Here is a 20,798-nt window from a genome sequence, read left to right as displayed (position 1 = left end):
GGACAAGTCACTTAACTCTGTTTGCCTCAGTTCTTCATCTATGAAATAAGCTGAAGAAAGAAATGGCAAACTAGTCCAATATCTTTGCAAAGAAAACTCCAAAGAGGTCACAGTCAGAAATAATGGAAAAATTACTAAACAACAACAAATCATATAAATGTATTATAAAATACAACAAATTAATATAGGAGAACAAAAAGTAAAAAAAAAAATCTTGAGTAATAATTAGAAAAAGTAGGAAGGACAGGGATCTATCAGTATGAGATGTCAAACTGTACTTCAAAGCAGTAAACTTTAAAGTAACTTGGTACTGGTTTAAAAAAGAAGAAATATATTGAGGCAAGAAACAGATTTGCTATATAATACAGAGAAGCAATTAAATAGAGTACTGTAGCATTTGACACACCTAATGATCCTAATTACTGGAGAAAGACTCATTATTTTATAAAAACTGGTAGAAAGACTGAACAGCTGTCTGGTATAAAATAGGTTTAGACCAACACCTTATAATTTACACCAAGATTGTAGAGGGCTGAAACTATTGGGATGCACTGAGGTCAGGACTGTTGAGCACTTGAGGCTAACTACCGATTAGACAATACTCTATGGGCATATGCTTGGGAAATGGTCCTTCCCACTATCCTGTGCTGCCTCAATGATTGGTGTATATAGAGGATTGTAGGAGGGACTAGGGGGTGGAATAAGACTAACCAGGGCCACTCTTGGCAGTAGATGAGGGAGAAGGCAGTCACAGAAATTCTGCTTCCATCCTGTTCAATCCTGCATCTAAGGACCAAGATTAAAGACTAAGGATTTTTGCTTATCCTGACTCCAATTGATTCTGGGGTGTCCTGGGTGCTAGCACGGTCATCACACAAGATAAACTTCAAAAACATACATGATCTAGATATAAAAGTTTCCATCATAAACAAATTAGAGTAGCAAGGATTAATTTTTTAAATACTTGTTAATTAAAAAAAGAAAATTAATAAATTATTTTTAAATTATATGATATTACTCTAAAAAAGGAGTATGGGCTTTGTCAGACTACCAAAGGAATCCATAATATGGTTCCAAAACCTCTCTTCAAACTGGCATTCTTTCCTCTTGCTCAGAATGTCCTAGGATGCCTACCATGCCTTCCTTTCACTGCAAGTTCCACATCCCCTCCATGCTCTGCTCAATCTTACCTCCTTCAAGAGGCTTTAAAAAAACTCCTATTATATGAGTCCTCCTTTCTTCCAGAAATCATTAAGAATTTATTTTGTAAGTAACTTCCTTCCTTCTCTCCCTTTCTGGCCCCAGACTGCCCAGGACCCATCTGAACTGGCACGGTGGGAAAAAAGACTCATTATCATAGGAAGTAGGGTTACCCTTCCCACTTGTTTGCCCTTCACCACTCCGCAGCTCTAGGGTTCTTAAAACCCATCTGATCTCTTTGATTCCTCATGGAATTCCCAATTGGAGTACTCCCATTGAGATGGAAGATCCCCAGGTCTTAATATCTGTCCTGATTCTGCATCCTAAGATCCTCCAACCTTCACCACAGTCCAGCTTCTACATCCTCTAGACATTTGGACCCTGTCATATGATCTATAATGCAATCTAAGGACAGTGGGATTTCTTTTACCTGCCTTAAAGTTGCAATTTCATTTATATGCTGATTTCACCATTTAGAAGATGAGCTCTTTTAGTACAGAGACTGTCTTGCTTTTTCTATTTGAATGTCTAGAACATAGCACAGGGTTCAGCACAGAGTAAATGTTATATTTGTTCTTGGAACATTACCATCATATTTTTTCTTTATTATAGCTTTTTATTCATAAGATATATGTATGGGTAATTTTTCAGCACTGACAATTGCAAAAGTTTTTGTTCCAAATTTCCCCCTCCTTCCCTTCCCCCTCTCCCCCAGATGGCAGGTGAATCAATACATGTTTAATACGTTAAAGTATATGTTAAATATAATATATGTATACATATCCATACAGTTATTTTGCTGCACAAGAAAAATCGGACTTTGAAATAAGGTACAATTAACCTGGGAAGGAAATAAAAAATTCAGGCGGACAAAAATAGAGGGATTAGGAATGCTATGTAGCATTCTGTAATGACAAAGTTCTTTTGCTGGGTGTAGCTGGTTCTATTCATTACTGAACAAATGGAACTGATTTGGTTCATCTCATTGTTGAAGAAAGCCATGTCCATCAGAATTGATCATCATATAGTATTGTTGTTGAAGTACATAATGATCTCCTGGGCCTGCTCATTTCAAGCAGCATCAGTTCATGTAAGTCTCTCTAGGCTTTTCTGAAAACATCCTGCTGGTCATTTCTTACAGAACAATAATATTCCATAACATTCATATACTACAATTTATTCAGCCATTCTCCAATTGATGGGCCTTCACTCAATTTCTAGTTTCTAGCCACTACAAAAAGGGCTGCCACAAACATTTTTGCATATATGGGTCCCTTTCCTTCTTTAAGATCCCTTTGGGATATAAGCCCAGTAGTAGCACTGTGGAACAAAGGGTATGCATAGCTTGATAATTTTTTAGGCCTAATTCCAAATTGCACTCCAGAATGGATGGATTTGTTCACAACTCCACCAACAATGCATCAGTGACCCAGTTTTCCCACATCCCCTCCAATATTCATCATTAATATCTTTTCCTGTCATCTTAGCCAATATGACAGGTATATACTGATATCTCAGAGCTGTCTTAATTTGCATTTCTCTGATCAATAGTGATTTGGAACATTCTTTCATATGAGTAGAAATAGTTTCAATTTCATCATCTGAAAATTCTCTGTTCATATCCTTTGACCATTTATCAATTGGAGAATGGCTTGATTTCTTATAAATTAGAGTCAATTCTCTATATATTTTGGAAATGAGGCCTTTATCAGAACCTTTGACTGTAAAAATGTTTTCCCAGTTTATTGCTTCCTTTTTAATCTTATCTGCATTAGTTTTGTTTGTACAAAAGTTTTTCAATTTGATATAATCAAAATTTTCTATTTTGTGATCTATAATGATCTCTAGTTCTTCTTTGGTCACAAATTCCTTCCTCCTCCACAGGTCTGAGAGGTAAACTATCCTATGTTCTTCTGATTTATTTATAATCTCATTCTTTATGCCTAGATCATGAACCTATTTTTACCTTATCTTGGTGTACAGTGTTAAGTGTAGGTCAATGCCTAGTTTCTGTTATACTAATTTCCAATTTCCCCAGTAGTTTTTGTCAAACAGTGAATTCTTACTCCCAAAGCTGGGGTCTTTGGGTTTGTCAAACACTAGATTATTAAAGTTATTCACTATTTTGTCCTTTGAACCTAACCTATTCCACTGATCAACTGATCTATTCCTTAGCCAATACTAAATGATTTCATAAAACCATCTCTTAATTTTATTTATTAATCCAATAGTTTTTTTTTACTTTCAATTTTATCAATTTCTCCTTTTAATTTTTGAATGAAATCAATTTTTTTTATCTTCTATAACTTCCTCTTTCCCTTTTTTTGGTTAACAAAATATCTCCAACCCATAGCTTTAAAATATATATATTGTTTTCTTTTCTAGTTTTTTATGTTAATGGTAAAATATCTTTATTTTTGATATGGCCTTTAATACTCAGGGCACACATATATTTTGAATTTAACATAGAAAATTATGTAAGAAATTGATTTAAATATAATTTCTACAAGATTTTTTTCTAATTTTCTTAGCAGTTATTATCAAAAATGTCTTTCCAAAATGATATATGGAGACTTAGTGAAAACTAGGTTACTGAGTTTCATTATTTTTGATTCTCCTTCCTCTAGGATGTTCCATGGATCTACTTAGCTATTTTTTAAAACCAATATCAAATGGTTTTGACAACTGTTGCTATATAATAACATAATTTGAAATCTAAAGATGCTAATCCTCTTTCATTTTTGCCACTTTTCATTATTTCTCTTAATATTCTATATGTATTCCAATAAATAAATTTTGTTATTATTTGATCAAGTTCTATAACACAGGCCTTTGAATATATATTAAAATTGCAAAGTAACTATGACAGTGTTGCCATTTTATTGTCTTAGCACGGCTTACCTATAAATACTGAATATTTCTCCATTATTTACATGGTTACTTAATATCTCCTCCTCCTACCATTTTTATTATCTAAATTTTGAAAATTCTATCTTATTTTATTTTCAGGTCCTTTAATTCTTTTTTTCCCTGAAGCAATTAGGGCTAAGTGATTTGCCCACGGTCACACAGCTAGGATGTGTTAAGTGGCTAAAGCCAAATTTGAACTCAGATTCTCCTGATTTCAGGGCTGGTGCTTTATCTACTGCATCATCTAGTTAACTCCAAATTAAAAAAAAATACACATTACTTTATGAATCATGTTGAGAGAGAAAAATCAGAACAAAAGGAAAAAACCATGGGAGAGAAAAAAATCAGAAAAAAGAAGTGAACATAGTATGAGTTGAATCTCCATAATTCTTTTTCTGGATGCAGATGACATTTTATATACAAACTTTATTGGAATTGCCTTGGAGAGGTTCTTTAATTAAGGATCCCTTTGCATAACAAAATTACTAATCACAAATATTTTGTGAATTTTGTAGTGATTTTTAATGGGAGTTTCTCTTCTCCCTTAGATTATGTTATTATTATCAGTTAGAAATGTTGTTTGTAAGTTTATTTGAAAGCCTGAAACATTGCTGAAGCTATTAATTACCTCATCTAGTTTCCTTCATAATTTCCCAAGATGTTTTAAGTAAACTCTAATAACTTCAGCAAACAGAAGTAGTTTTAGCTTCTTTTGTCCATATTTGCACTTTAATTTCTTTCTTTAATCTTTTACTATTACTAGCTATTACTAGCATTTCTAGGATTATACCAGATAATATTGGGGAGAGTGGACTTCCTTACTCTACACTTTATTTGGAAAACTTCTTGTATATTTATTTCCATGGCATGTTATTTTTAAGTTTTACACAGTTTTTAGGATATTAAAAATAGGGTTTTTTACCTGTACTTTGTAGAGTTTTTTTAAAGTCATAAATTAGTGTTATATTTTGTCAAAGGCTTTTTCTAATGTATCAAGTTAATCATGTCATGCTATATGGTTGTATCGTTAATGTGACTAAATATACTGATTGTTTTCCTAATGTTGAAATATATTTTGGATCTTACTAGGATAAATCTAACTTGGTCATAATGACCAAGGTATTGTTGACAAGATTTTATTTATATTTTATATTTTTCTTCCTTTCATAGTTACTTTACATTTAACTTTTTTTTTCTTTTCTGAGATGGGATTATCTATCCATTCATTTAGTGTAGAACTTTTTTTGAAGAAAATCTTCTATGTTTTATGTTAATTGGTTTTTTGCATAATATTATGCATAAGTACTGATCATTTTTTCTGATTTGTTTTTCTAGCTTTGTTCTGATTCACCTAGTTCACTTGCTATTTTATTGGCTATTTTTCTGCCTTCTTTTTAATCCATTGTTAATAGTTTCATTTTTTTTCATAGAACAAGCTTTTAGTTTTGTTTATCATTTCTGTAGTCTTTTTTGTTTGCTTGTTTTTATTTTTATCTGTTTCTCCTCTAATTTCAATCTTTTCTCTTTTGTGATGACTTGGAATGCATTTATTTTGTAAGTTCTTATTTTTAAAATGTATGTTCAATTCACTTTTTCTTTTTAATGACTATAAGTTTTTAAGATGTCATTTTCTTCAGAAAGAGTGCTTTGGATGTATCACAAATTTTGTATGTTGTTTTTTCAATATCATTGTCTTTTACATGATTATTAAGTGTTTCAATGACTTGTTCTTCAGTACACCCATTATTTAAGATTTCACCATTAAGCTTTATATTTGGATTTTTTTGACTGTGTTCTCTGAATTAATTGATATTTTTGGTTCCTTTTACTTTTAATAAAGAACTTTGTATGTGTGACTAGTTTTGCTTAATGTACTTTAAATCAACCTATTCCTAGGTCTCACTTTTCCTCAAATATTTCTCTCCCCTTCATTTGTCTAGGTTTTCCTTAGTTTTAGAGTTTTACTAAGTTTATTTCTTCTTTTTTATTTTTATTTAGTTATCTAATCCTTCATCTATTTTTTCTTTCTTTTCCCCCTCCTACTCGCTAAGTGGTTAATTCAAATCCCAACCTTCCTGACCTACCCTACCATTTTTTTGCTTATTTTTTCTTTTACTAAAAAGGATTTCTTTTATTTTGTTCTCTTAAATAATTCTCAGTTTTCTATCTATATTTATATGCCTTAATAATGGTCTGTATACTTATTTACTCCTTCTTTAGCTATTTTATATTTCTCATGGAATTAATGAGCAAGCAGATAAATAATATATTAAGTTTGAGTTTCCTCTTTTACCAAGTTTCTTTATTACCTTATAAATCTTGCCTTCATTGCTTTTGTTATCTTTCCCTCTTACACATATCACTTGATGACAAAGATAATGAAGGTAGAAATGTTGCCCTATGGCACATAATCTTCCAAAAGCATAGGTCCAACCATGTAAACTTGCCTCTCCTCTCCAATGTCACTCTTCACCTCCCATTAATAAATACCCTGTCACCTTCAGGACCAAATGTCAAATCCTTTATTGGCATTCAAATCCCTGCATAACCTAACTTTCTCCTTTAGTCTTATATCTTACACCTAGCCATATATTCTTTGATCCAGTGATACTGGGTGTCTTGCTGTCCCACAAATAAGATATTCTATTTCTTGACTCTGGGCATTTTACCTGCTTGCCCATGTGTCCATTGCTCTCCTTCCTCACCTCTGGTTTCCTTTAAGTACCAACTAATATATCATTTTCTACATGAAACTTTCCCTAATTTCTTTTAATTTTTCTATCTTCCCTCTGTTGATAATTTCCTATTTATCAAGTATAAAACTTATTTGTAAATATTTGTTTCCTTACTGTCTTCCCCCATTAGATTGTGAGCACCTTTAAATTCAGGTATTATCTTTTCAAATCCTTTTGTTTGTATCCTTAGTTTTTAGCACAGGGCCCAAATATAATAGTCTTATTAAATGTTAATTGATAGATTAGAATTTTTTTCTATGTCTCAAATTATTTTAATTCTTGTCTCTACCCTCCTTATGATCATTTTCATTAAGCATGTTATGTTATTTTATTTTGCATTTTTTTAAGGCATGGGTCTTCTTATCTTACTTAGACTGCAAATACAGGTACTACTGGGCTTGATCTCACCACTCATCAGTATAAGAGTTTTGATGGACTTTGTTTCTGATCTGGATCATTTTGCCTATCCTTAGGCAACATAGTGTTTTCCTCCTTCTGGCAGCTCAACACATTAATATTAAACTTAGTGAGGAAATCTCATTTAGCTTAATCCCCACTATAATTAAGAACTGCTGAACTAAAGAGATCCCTGGCTCTCCATTTCCCAGAAAATTAGGATTATAGGCATACACTACCATGCCCAGTGGGCATTATTTTTTTAATTTAATTTTTATTTTCTTAAATTTATGGAACAAGCATTTCTATAACATAGTATAATAAGAAAGATGATTGAACATGAAACTTCAACTATTTACAACTAGCTATTTTTAAAGTAAATTCTAAGATTTGTTTTAGAACATGAAGAAAAAGCAATGAAATATCAAACTACTTTTCACAGTTCCAAATGTTGATGGGAAACCTCTTTTATCCCCTACATAAAAGTATATTCAATACTATCTTTTGTTGAATAAATGTACAATGATTTTTTCATAACCAATCCATCCTTTTGAACCTTACTTCTAAACACATGAGAACCCACTGTGCACATGTGGGCCAGGATTTGGATTCTCAAAATAAGATTCCATTTTTAAATGACATGGTAACCAAATAACAACCTCAATGGTGGTTATTCATCCAGTCTATTCAGCAATCAACTCGGACATGAAAGTTCTGCTCCACTTACACAGCCCACTAGCAGTGGGATAAAGCAAACAGTTTCACTTCTACCCACATTTCTGTTTTATTATGGCAAAGGTGAAAATGCCACTTTCTCCACCACAGCAACCAGTAAAATTTATCCCCAAAGTAACTTGGTACAAAACAGGTCTGTTTCAGAATTAAAAAAACAAAAACAAAAAAACCCTTTGCATGTTCGAAACATGAAAGAAACAAATCCATCATTGATAGCAGAGCCACAGTCCTCTACTCTGCATTCCAGCAAAAAAGGTAAAGAATGAGAATCCTGGATCCTGTTCCATGCAGGGAATATGTTGGCTAGTTTAACTGGTATTCAACGTGGCATTATAAGCATCCAATTGTGCATCTAGTTCTTCTATGGAAAGCTGTTGTTTCGAATTTCTTACAGTCCCTCTGCCTCATCCTCAAATGACTCCACGACCACCTCTTCGGGTGCCACCTCATCCACTGAAACCTCCAGAGCCAAGGTTTCTAGTCATTCCACCTCTGCAGGTCTTCATTGTATAGCAATCTGTGATATAACAAGCTGAATGTTCATAGGGTTAACATCAAAAGGGACACCATCATAGTGTTTCATGGCCTTGAGAGCATCTGTTTTTCACTCAAAGTGAACATCTGCTGTTTCTAACCTTCAGCCAGACCGATCATAACAATCAGCTGCCTTCTTCAGAGTTCCTATGGTGTTCTCTTCTTTTTTAAAAAATATAAGGTGGTTCTCTCTGGGAGCAGGTTTCTTGGGGAGGTTTCTGGAGGCAGCCTTAGTTTCAGTTCAGATCAATAATCACTTCAAATGCAACCAGCTGATAAAATCCAAATGTTTATTTTCTCCTTCCAAGTCTTACCTCTTTCCTTGGGCCCAGTTAGCTTTCTTAGAGGCCTATATCTCTGCTTGGTTCCAAGAGCTCTTGCAGCTTGTCTTTTAGCTCTTTCAGCTTCTGCCTCTAGCTCAACTCTGACTTGTGGCTTCTCAATCTCCAACTCTCAATCTTTTCAACTGAACTCTCCTAACTGAGCTCAGCTGTTTTTATGCTCTTTTAGAGATATAAACTCAAAGGTCGACTCCTCCTCTAAGAGTGGGATTATGAGAGGTGTGAATTTGGATATTTCATACTGAACCCTGAAATCTCCCAAACGTGTGAACTAATGTGTGAGCTAATGTGTGAACTCTCAAAGGTGTTAACTTAGCATTGTTTCTATCAATATTAGTGGCTTAACATCTTGTAAGGATTTGCTCTAATGTGTGAACCAATAAGCATTGTATCGATTCCATTGAGTTAACACTAGGATTCTAACAGTTCCAAATTCAGCAAATAGTTCCTGAATATCCACATCTGAGACCCCACAATCCAGCTTGGAGATCAGCAGTTTGTCACTGGTCTCAACTCCGGCCCTGCCTCCAAAGCCATTGTCAAACACATTGGGCTGCCACTTCTCTGGAAGCTATTTTGGTCTTCTGTAGGGTGCAGATTGGTTCCTGCTGCTGCCCTGGGTGCCTCTGTGGGCCATGGATGGCCTGTTCCAGATGGTGCCCCTGCCTCAGCTTACGCGGGCTGCCACCTGCACCCCCCTCCTCCGCTTCCATGGCCACCCTGGGCCCTGGCCTGGCCTCGGCCTCAGTCCTGGCCCCCACCTCATCTGCCTCGCTGGCTCTGGTTGAGTTTAATGATATCGTCCAGGGACATGTCCATCTTGTCAGCCATGGTTGGGGCAGAATTGGGGCCTCAGCATGAACCCCCACAACTAGATATTTTTTAAAAAATATAAAAAATATAATTTTAAAAAATATATAATAGTTATTTAATTTTTTTCTTTCCTTTCCCACTCCATTCTAGAGATGCCTACCATTAGACACAAAATATATATTTACATATATAAATATATACATATGTGAAACGTTCAATTTTTTCTCTCATCTCAGTAAAGAAGTGAAGGAGCCAGTACAGCCACCACGAGGGTGTTTATCTTCGAGTCTGTCTTCCTCCCAGATTTCTTAACTCATATACTCTAAGTACATCATTTTAGGTATGAATCTTGTAGGATAGGTGTCAAATTGTAGAATTATATTAAGTACTAAGTAGGTATAAACTAAATGACCATTGTCTTATCACTTCCACTGAATTAACACTTTGTTGTAAGGTTAAATCAATCATACTGAACCTTAGGTATATTTCTCCAGGGTTCCTGCCCTTTACACACATATATGTAAATTTATTTTCTACATACTTCTATTTACCATTTCTTTCTTTGGATGCAGATAATAACTTTCTTCATAGATCTTTTATATTTGATTTGAATATTTATAATAGTCAAAATGACATTTTCTCAAAGTCATTCTTAAAACAATATTGCTGCTATTGTATACAATGTTTTCTTGGTTTTCCTCATTTCCCTTTTTTGAATGGGTACATTATTCTTAAAGAATGCTATTTGACTTTCTTTTTCATAAGATCATAGGATAATAGTATTTTAAAATAGAGTTTCTCAATTTGATTATTTAGGTGTTTCTCTAATCCCAAAGATTTCTTGTGAATTTTTTTTGTTCATTTACCCTTTTGCCAACTTAATGGGACATTTCTTTCTAGGTTTGCTAAGCTATATACACACAAATGTATACAAACACACATGTGTTTATATATATATAAACACATATATACATACACATATGTTTATACATGTGTGAATGATTTGTGACTTTATTATCAGTAGGGATCTAGAGTGTAGGAACTTCTTTCACCAGTGGAAAATCTACCTACTTTAATACTACTTGAGTGACTTTTAATAAGTCACATATTCCTTTCCCATCTATCAAACAAGACAATTGCATTACATAGCCCCTAACTCTAGATGATTCTAGCTCCAAATCTATAACCATAGCAGATAAATTCTAAAGAATTGCCTGAGGCATTAAAGATTAAATTATTAGAAGTGTCAAAGATAAGATTTGACCCTCAATCTTTCTGATTCAATCCCAGTATTCTATCCCACTAAGCCATGCTAACTTTTCCAAACCCTTTAATAGAATTCTGTGATTTTTTTTCAAGATGATGGGCTCTATTTTATTCCTTATTTATTATACTGGTTTCGTTTTTTCTCTTATCCAAAATGTGTATTATATTCATTGCTTTGAGTTATAAAGGAGAGAACAAATCATCACTTTAAAAAGTCAAATTAATTCATCTTCCATGCAGAAAAAAGTGTGATAGGGAAGCAGATTGCAATTCTCAATTAGAATAGGATTTTAAAATATTGATGAGTGTTTACTTTTAACAGGCTATATAAGATACAGAGCTCTTGATCTGGAGCAAGGAAGACTTATCTTCAGGAGTTCAAATCTGGCCTCAGCAAGTAACTGTATGACTGTGAGCAAGTCACTTAATTTTGTTTGCCTCAGTTTCCTCAACTACAAAATGAGCTGGAAAAGGAAATGTCAAACCACTCTAATATTTTTGCCAAGAAATTCCCACGTGGAGTCAACTGAGCAACAACAATAATGGGAATATTCTTTTGATATATTTGTTCTCAGAATGGCACAGAAGCAAAAGTATTAGATTTGGAGTCAAAGGATTTAGCTTCAGCTTTGTTATTAAATCAGAGCAGGTAAAAGGTCAAGTTGCTTAAGGTCATTCAATGGTAGAACTGAAACTCAAACCTAGGATCTCTGACAAGGACTCTTGCTATTACAACATGCCAGAACAAAAATTCTTCTTAAAAGAATACTGGAGAGAAATGGCAAGGTAAAAATCTCCCAACCAGTGGCTATTAGGAAATGACTGGTGGATCCAAGTGATGAAATCAAATAGGACTTTGGGTTTCAGAGAAAGGATGTATGTGGTAGGGAGAGGGAATCCAACACTTGGTGGGAACTGAATAATGGAGGTTGGGATAGGGTAGAGAAAGGAAAGAAAGAAGAAAGGAGGAGAAATACATTGTGAAAATATGGGCTCTTAGAGTGAAATCTTTAACAAAGAAACCCAAGCTTGGTTACCTGTACACTCCTGAATATAAAACCTTTAACTTGAGCTGCTGTGCCAGAACTCTAAAACAAGGATTCTTATGGGCCAGTGTTATGGGCCAGAACTCTAAAACAAGGATTCTTATAAGGTGTTAAGTTAGTGAAGTTGATAAAGACAATGGTTATCTAGTTTAGCATGGTGCTTAATAGTTCTCTAGTTCAGTACATGTACTTAGTACTTAATATAACTCTACAAGATTCACACCTATGATTATGGAGTATATAACAGCCAACAAGGACTAGACAAGATTCATTCCACTTTCAGTCAGGCTCCTGGTGGCTGTCCTGGGGGACTGAGATATGGTCAATTTTTGTGTAGGTTTCATGAACTGCCAAGAAGAAAGTATACTCCTTTCTGTCTCCATTCAGTTTTCTCCAAAGATCTATCATACCTAACTTTTCTAATATTCTATTTACCTCTTTAACTTCTTTCTTATTTGTTTTATGGTTTGAGTTATCTAATTCTGAGAGTGCAAGGTTGAGATCTCCCATTATTATAGTTTTTCTATTTCTTTTTGCAACTCTCTTAACTTCTCCTTTAGGAAGTCAGATGCTATACCACTTGCTGCATATATATTTTGTATTGATATTGCTTCATTGTCTATGCTACCCTTTAACAAGATATAGTTTCCTTCCTTATCTCTTTTAATTAGATCAATTTTTGCTTTTGCTTGATCTGAGATAAGGATGGCTCCCCTGCTTTTTTGACTTCAACCGAAACATAATAGGTTCTGCTCCAGCCTTTTACCTTTACTCCATATGTATCTCCCTACTTTAAATGTGTTTACTGTAAACAACATATTGTAGGGTTCTAGCTTTTGATCTAGTCTGCTATCCACTTACATTTTATGGGAGAGTTCATCCCATTCACATTTATGGTTAAAATTACTAATTCTATATTTCCTGCCATCTTATTATCCCCAGATTATGCTTTTCTTTTTTTTTATCCCTCTTATCCTACTCCTCAGTATTAAACTTATGGGCACCACTTGCCTCACGCAGCTCTCCCTCTTTAGAATCCCTTCCACCCCCTTTAAGTCCCTTCCCCTTTCTTATATCTTTCCCTTATTACTCTTTTCCATTTCCCTTTTCTTCTCCTATTTTTTAATGCAGTGAGAGAAATTTCTCTGTAAACCAAATATGTCAATTATATTCTCTTTGAGCCAAATCTGATGAGAGTAAGATTCACACAGTGTCCCCCACCCCACTTCTAAATTTTCTCAGATATGATAGGTTTCCTTTGTCTCTTTGTGAGATATAGTTTCCCTCTTTTTATCTCCCCTTTTCAATTTTTCTGATATTATCCCCTTTCCACTTCTACTTCCCTTTTTTATATCAGTAAAATCAAATTATACATGCATTCTTTATGTATGTCCATAATAGAAATACAGTTCTCAAGAGTTCTTTTTACCTTTTTCTGCTTGTCTTGAGTCCTATAGTTAGAAGTCAAATTTTTTTGTTTAGCTCTGGTTTTTTCTTTAGAAACAAATAGAATTCACCTGTTTCATTAAATGTCCATCTTCTTCCCTGGAAAAAAATGCTCAGCTTAGCTGGGTAGTTTATTCTTGGCTGCATTCCAAGTTGTTTTGCCTTTTGGAATATCAGATTCCAGAGCCCTTCCATTCTTTAAAGTGGAAGCAGTTAGTATTTGGATTGTTTTTTTTTTTTTCTGGCTGCTTGTGACATTTTTTCCTTAGTCTGATAATTCTGAAATTTAGCCACAATATTCCTTGGAGTTTTTATTTTTGAGTCTCTTTCAGAAGGTGTTTGATGAATTCTTTCAGTGCCTATTTTACCTTCTGATTCTATTACATCTGGGCAGTTATTTTTGATGATTTCCTGTAAAATAGTGTCTAGCATCTTTTTTTCATCATAATTTTCAGGAAGTCCAATAATCCTCAGATTATCTCTGCTAGATCTATTTTCCATGTCTGTTGTTTTTCCAAGTAGATATTTAACATTTTTTCTATGTTTTCATTTTTTTGGTTTTGCTTGACTGATTCTTGATGTCTCAACAAATCATTCATTTCTGTTTGTTCAGTTCTGATTTTTAATGAGTTATTTTCTTCATTAGCTTTTTTGACTTCTTTTTGTATATGTCCAATTGCGGTTTTAAATGAGTTGTTTTGCTCTATGGAATTTTTTCCCATTTCACTAATTTTTTTTTTTTACTGAGTTATTTTCTTTTACCAATTCACAAATTCTACTTTCCTGGGAGTTCTTTACCTTTTCCAATTCACATTTCAGGAACTTGTTTTCTTTTTCCACTTTATCAATTTTTTCTTTAAGTGAGCTACATGCCTTTTCCATACTCTCTTGCAGAGCTTCTCTTTCCTTTCCCCATTTTTCTTCTAGCTCTCTTTTAAGATCTTTTATAATTTCTTCTAGGAGAGCCTTGTGTGATGGGGACTAGGTGACATCCCCCTTTGGGGTTTGATCTGGAGACTGTCTACTATTAGTCTCCTCTGGATTGAAAACCTGTTCTCTTTCTGTATGGAAGCTAAAGATGGTTAGCATATGCTTGGCTTTTTACCCATTTTTTTAAAAAGCCCTTAGGGTCTGCCTTCAGGGCAAGGAGGTTATCAGTTTCCTTTGCAGAGCAGTAGATGTCCTGCAAATGGGCTGCTAAGAGTAGGGAGCTGCAGAAGTGTCCTGGAAAGAGCCCTGCTGCACAGATTAGTGGCTGCCCTGGGACTAGCAGCTGAGCAGTGAAAATGTCACTGCCCCAGGCAGAACCCCACTGTGCAATCAGTAGCTGCCCCTGGCAGAGCCCTCCCCCCACCCCCTGCAGATTTGTGACTGTTCCAGACAAAAGCCCCATGCTGCAGAATGTGGTTGCACAGCTGTGCTGTAGTCTGTGCTGAGTCACTTCCATTGCTGGGTGGTGTAGCCAGATCTTGTTAGATTCTGGCATTTTTTGGAGTACTCTCTACCTTTGGCTTTTTTGTAACTTCTCTGCTGATATATTGCTTTGCAACCAAAGCAGAGCAGCCAGCCTGTGGTAAAGTCCTGCAAAATCTCCACCCACAGAGACAGTCCCACCCTGGTACGCTCAGTGTGCTAGCCTCTGGTTCTGCCTCCCTGCCTATGCTGGCCTGCTCTCACCAATCAGGACAAACCTTTTCTGGAGATCTTCCAGATTATCTTCAGCTGGTAATTTGTAGTACTCTCAGTATTTGCAGATTTTACCAGTCAAGCACTATTTCTGAGGCTGAATTTGGTAAATAATAGTGAAAGCAGGAGAGGAGATTAGAATGACGTGTGTGTCTTCCCTGCCATCTTGGCTCTGCTCCTCAGAGTAAATGGTTTTAAAAGGCCTTTTCTTTCATTGATTTGTCTAATCACACATTTATTTGCTTAGTTATGAATGTGTTTCTCTTCTCTCCCATTGCTCATTTAAGGATAGAGAATTATTCAAATAGCTAAGTGGCTCAGTAGATAGAGTACTGAATCTGGAATCAGGAAGGTCTAAATTCAAATTTAGCCTTAGACACTTAATAGCTTTGTGACCCTGGGCAATCCATTTAAGCACTGTATATTTTAGTTTCCTCAACTGCAAAATGGAAATAATAATGGCACTTGCAGAAATTTTTCAAGGATGGAATGAGGTAATATTTATAAAGCACTTAGCATAGTATTTGGCACACAACATGTGCTATGTGAATGTTTAGTTATTATCTTCATTCCTTTATACTGAGATCAATTACTGCCCCACTTGTTAATTTGAATCTCCAAAGTTTACCATAGTGCTTAGCATTTGACCTGCAACTATATTATATTTTTATATATTGAATGTATTAAATTTGTATATATATTCAATAATCTGCCTCACCCAACTTGTTAATGACAGAAACAAAATTCAAACTCAGGACATCTGCCTCCAAGTTCAGCCCTATTTCTATGGTAGCACACTGATTAAATCACATTTCCTTCTTCCTGCCCCCTCCAAATTTCCAGTACCTTGCACATAGCAATTAACAAATCACTCAATTAAATAAATAAATTCAATGAATGATTGAAGTAGTGAATCTAGAAATTTAGCAAAGACCATGTGCCATATTACTATTATACTAACTGTTGAGTGGGGGAAATGAGTGGAGGTAGGTTTTTCCTTTAGAATAAGTTCAACAAAATTCAAAAGAAGAAAAAAAAACTGCCTTAGCATTATTATGAAGATGATACTCCAAAGCCTCTTAGCTCACAGTCACTACTATTTCTCCCCTAAAGCTTAAGAAAGAAGAGAAGTATATTTCATTTACTCTTATCAGCCCTGGGACAGCTGGTGCCAAAATGAAATGCAAGAAATTCAAATGATTTTTTTTCAGTATTAAATGAGACTTCTGAACTGTGATGAATGGATGAAAAGGAGTGGAAACTAAAGTTGAATCTCTTTGGAACAGAATGGATGCAGGTATTTCTGCAGGGTGGAATTATTTTCCATCTTTCATACAAACTTGGAACCCTAACAGCATCTACCCCACCATTTCTTCTCCTTGATATCTCCCATATAAATTTTTATTCTGGGCTCTCTGCAGGAGCAGGGCATTAGAAACATAACTGATCCTGCAGACAAGAGACCAGGTTTAAATCCTGGTTCCCACCAATAGTTACTAGCTGTGGTTCTGTGGATGTCATTTTAACCTCCCAGAACCTCAGTTTTCTCAGCTGTAAAACATGACACTTGCAGAGTGGTGCTTTGGAACATCAAATGCTATAATATAATACAGCTAACATCTATATAACATTTACTAGAGTAATTCACCATTTCCTTCTTCAGTTCATTTTACAGATGAGGAAACTGAGGCAAACAGTTAAGTGATTTGATCAGGGTCACACAGCTAGTAAGTATCTAAGGGCATATTTGAACTGAGATGTTCCTGTTTAGGCCAAACACTATCTGCTATGCCACGTAGCTGCCATGTGAGCTAGGTAAGGCAGATGTTATTGACATTCCAATTTTACAAATAAAGAAACTTAGATTAAAATAGATGAAGTGCCCCAAGGTCACATAAACGATGCAGACTTCCCATCTTTGCACGTTTGTTCTGTTTGATAATATTATTTTCTCAATGTCTAATTGTAATTCATTCTGCCTTTTTAATTTCATAAATGGGAGGATCATTGCTAACAATAGTTTACAACTTATAAGCATTTTGATTTATTATAATAATCTGTACTTTTATTTGTATAGGCAGTTAATGTCATATTGAATGAAATTTTTAATAGTATTCAACTAAGGCCATTTAGAATAGTAAGAAGTTACATATCATAGGCCTTCCATAATGATAGTCCAGTAATAGGGATGGTGATCATCAGCACTTAATATTGTGCCTGGAACATAGCAGGTGCTTAATAAAAGCTAGTTAACTGACTGGGTATATTGATCTCCTAATTTTATGAAGTACTTAGAGATCTCAGAGCTCCCTTCTTCAGATGAGTTTCCCCACTGCTTCTAATGAGACCTAAAATTCTACCATTAAAGTTTCATTTTTTTTTCAGCCTCTTCAGTCCTTTGGAATCCCCCATTAAAAAACAAATACCTTCTGTTTTATGTTCTGGTTTTTTCCTCATGTGCTGCATAGTTAGTACACACTCCATTTTTCTGACCCTCTTTATAAATTTTGCATTATTTCATTAAGGTCTTTCCATATTTCTTTGTATTCCTCATGTTTGTTCAGTTGAATTGTGTTATGGTATTCTGTTACATGAATATACCATAATTTATTTAACTACTCCCTTATTATTCATCAATTATAGTTTCTTTTGATATAAGAATGAATTTCCAAACAACTAGAACTTTCCAAAATTGAAATAATTACCTCATTAGGAAATCAGTTTTCTAATGCCAAAGACAAGTTATCAAGGATATTATAGAGGGGATTCCTATTCACACATAATGAAAAGAACAATGGATTTGAAGTCAAAACACCTGGCTTTCAATCTTGCCTCTCTTATCACCTATATAATCCTGATCAAGGTATAATAACTTTTAGTGCATGGTGTCACTCACTAGCCACCCACAAAATGTTGAGTGCAAATACAATACAATATAGATAGTATATGTGGCTTTGCATGTTAATATGGCAGAGGCAGGTAGGTAATTTAATAGATAGTGTGGGGCATGAAGTCAGAAGACCTCAATTCAAATCTAGCCTCAGACACACAATAGATATGTGAACCTGAGAAAGTCACTTAACCATGTTTACCTCAGTTTCTTCATCTATAAAATGAACAAAAGAAGGAAATGGGAAATCATTCTAGCCTCTTTGCCCAGAAAACCCCAAATGCAATCACAAACAATCAGACCTGGTTGAAAAAGACTAAACTCAACCCCAGAAATCTATCTTGAGATAGATTTGCAATTCCTTTGCAAAGATTCAATGACATTATAGATTTGAATCATTGTTTACCTTATTTTTATTTTAAATTATTTAATTTGCAAACTTTGCAAAGAGTCATATACAAATGACACAAATGAATTTCAAATATCAAAATGGGGTCTCCTAGGACATATTTCTATTTGAATTTGACCCCACTGCTTGTGGGTTCAGATTCTTAACTGTAAAAAGAGGGGGTTGAACTAGATGTCTCCAAGGACTCTTCAAGTCTATATAGACTCCAAATCTATAATCCACAATCTATAAAGAAGGTTAGTCAGGAGTGCTTAACCCCTACCATCAAAAAAAAAATCTGAAGAGCTTCCCTCTTGACCTATAGAATATAAATGTGCCCATTGTCACCTTTTTAAGAAGATAGAGACAACTTCTGAGTAGAAAACAATTACTTGCCACAGTAAATTAGCTAGTTTGAAGCTAGCCTTTTTCCCCTCCTTTTCATTAAGCAGAATGTTGTGTTAGATACTGGGAAATATACAAAGTTTAAATTTAAGGTGGCCCTTGTCCTCAATAAATAACAATAATTGATTTCTATATAGTAATTTATTTGTATTTTTCCATTTGTTGTTTTTCTTTCAGTGTGGGGAAACAGGCACTTAGTAAATATTAAATTGAAGCTGTAATTAAATCACCTTAGTGGTGGATCCATTATATTGAATCATAAAATATTTTGCATAGAAAATAATTTAGACATCACCTAGTCTAACTTCTTTGAATTCTTTCTGTTGCTGTTTGGTTGTGATCAACTCTTCATGACCTCATTTAGGGTTCTCTTGGCAGAGATACTGGAGTGATTTGCCATTTTCTTCTCCACTTCATTTTACAAATGAGGAAACCAAGATAATCAAGATTAAGTGACTTGCCAATTAATAAATGTCTGAGGTCAGATTTGATCTCAAGATGAGTGTTCTTGGCTCCAGGCCCAGAATTCTATTCCACTGTGTCATATAGTTGCACCTTTGAATGCCTTCTAAAATATATTCAATTAGTACTCATCTACATTTCTCCTGAAGACCTCCAGAGATGAAGAATTCATTAATCAAGGGATTACATACACACACGTGTGTGTGTGTGTGTGTGTGTGTGTGTGTGTGTGTGTGTGTGTGTAAACATTGGAACAATGATAAATTTAAAACTCATATATTTGTAACAAGTTGAGATTTTTCTCATTGTATTTTATTTTCAATTCTAAATTCTTCCTCTACCTTGTCCCCTGGGGCCTTCATAGGGATTGGTTTCTAGTAATTAGGACTAGTCCCAAGATGATCACATTGACTAAAACTCTTATTAGACCAGACCTTTGTTAGAGGAGCTGCTTCTCTGTATATAAAAGAGATCTAAAAGACCACTCTTGTCCCCTTTTCCTTTTTTTCTATTTTTTCCTTACCAAAAAAAAATTCTGGCAAGCTTCAAGTTGCATGTGATGAATTGTATATGATTGTCTAGGGAACCTGAGAGGAGAATTTTTAGAAAATGAGATATGAAAAAAGAAGTAAAATGACTCTTGGCCTGAAAGTACTCATATTCTCTCAGGGCACACAATAAGTATATACACAGGTATATGCAAAATGAAGGACAGGTGAGTTGGAGGGGAAGTTCTAACTGCTTAGAGTGGGGAGAGAAGAAAGGAAGGAAGGAAGGAAGGAAGGAAGGAAGGAAGGAAGGAAGGAAGGAAGGAAGGAAGGAAGGAAGGAAGGAAGAGAAGGAAGAGAAGGAAGAGAAGGAAGGGAGTGAACGAAGGAAGGGAAGGAAGGAAGGAAGGAAGGAAGTGAAGGAAGGAAGGGAAGAAAAGAAGGAAGGAAGGGAAGGAAGGAAAGAGTGAAGTAAAGTAAGGATATCCTTCTTTCCCTTCCTTCCTTCCTTTCCTCCCTTCCCTTCCTTCCTTCACTTCCTTCCTTTCTTGCTTCCTTCCTTCCTTCTTTCCTTCCTTCACTTCCTTCCTTCACTTCCTTTCTTCCTTCCTTCCTTCCTTTCCTTCCTTCACTTCCTTCCTTCCTTCACTTCCTTCCTTCACTTCCTTCTTTCCTTCCTTCTCTTCCTTCCTTCCTTCCTTCCTTCCTTCCTTCCTTCCTTCCTTCCTTCCTTCCTTCCTTCCCTCCCTTCCTTCCTTCTTTCACTTGAAGGAAAGAAGGAAAGAGAAAGGGAGGGAGGAAAAAAACAATGAAAGAAACAAAGAAGAAAGAAAGAATCTTGCATATGAGTTGAATTTAAGTAGGCGAGATTTGCACAGTCATCAGCTTCACTCTTCCAGAGCTGGTGGAGTCCAGTGGCAAGACTCAAGTCAAGATGACTGGTGATGGCCCTGGATTCAGTGAGTGACTCTGACCTTTTCAAACTCTTTCCTAGGTCTTCATTTGTCTGAGGATAGCCCTTTGAGAACTAAGCTTGTTAGAAAGAGAATCAGAAACC

General features: G+C 35.1%; 1 protein-coding gene and 1 pseudogene across 1 annotated transcript in view; both read right to left on the bottom strand.

Moving 5' to 3' along the window:
* Positions 1 to 20,798, bottom strand: part of FER1L6 (fer-1 like family member 6) — a 258,649-nt gene that overhangs the window by 172,168 nt on the left and 65,683 nt on the right. The window lies entirely within an intron of this gene.
* On the bottom strand, positions 7,726 to 9,694 carry LOC127544431 (THO complex subunit 4-like; annotated as a pseudogene).

Source organism: Antechinus flavipes, chromosome 1 (assembly GCF_016432865.1).
Source record: "Antechinus flavipes isolate AdamAnt ecotype Samford, QLD, Australia chromosome 1, AdamAnt_v2, whole genome shotgun sequence".
NCBI lineage: Eukaryota > Metazoa > Chordata > Mammalia > Dasyuromorphia > Dasyuridae > Antechinus > Antechinus flavipes.
This window is presented reverse-complemented; position numbering and strand designations above follow the sequence as displayed.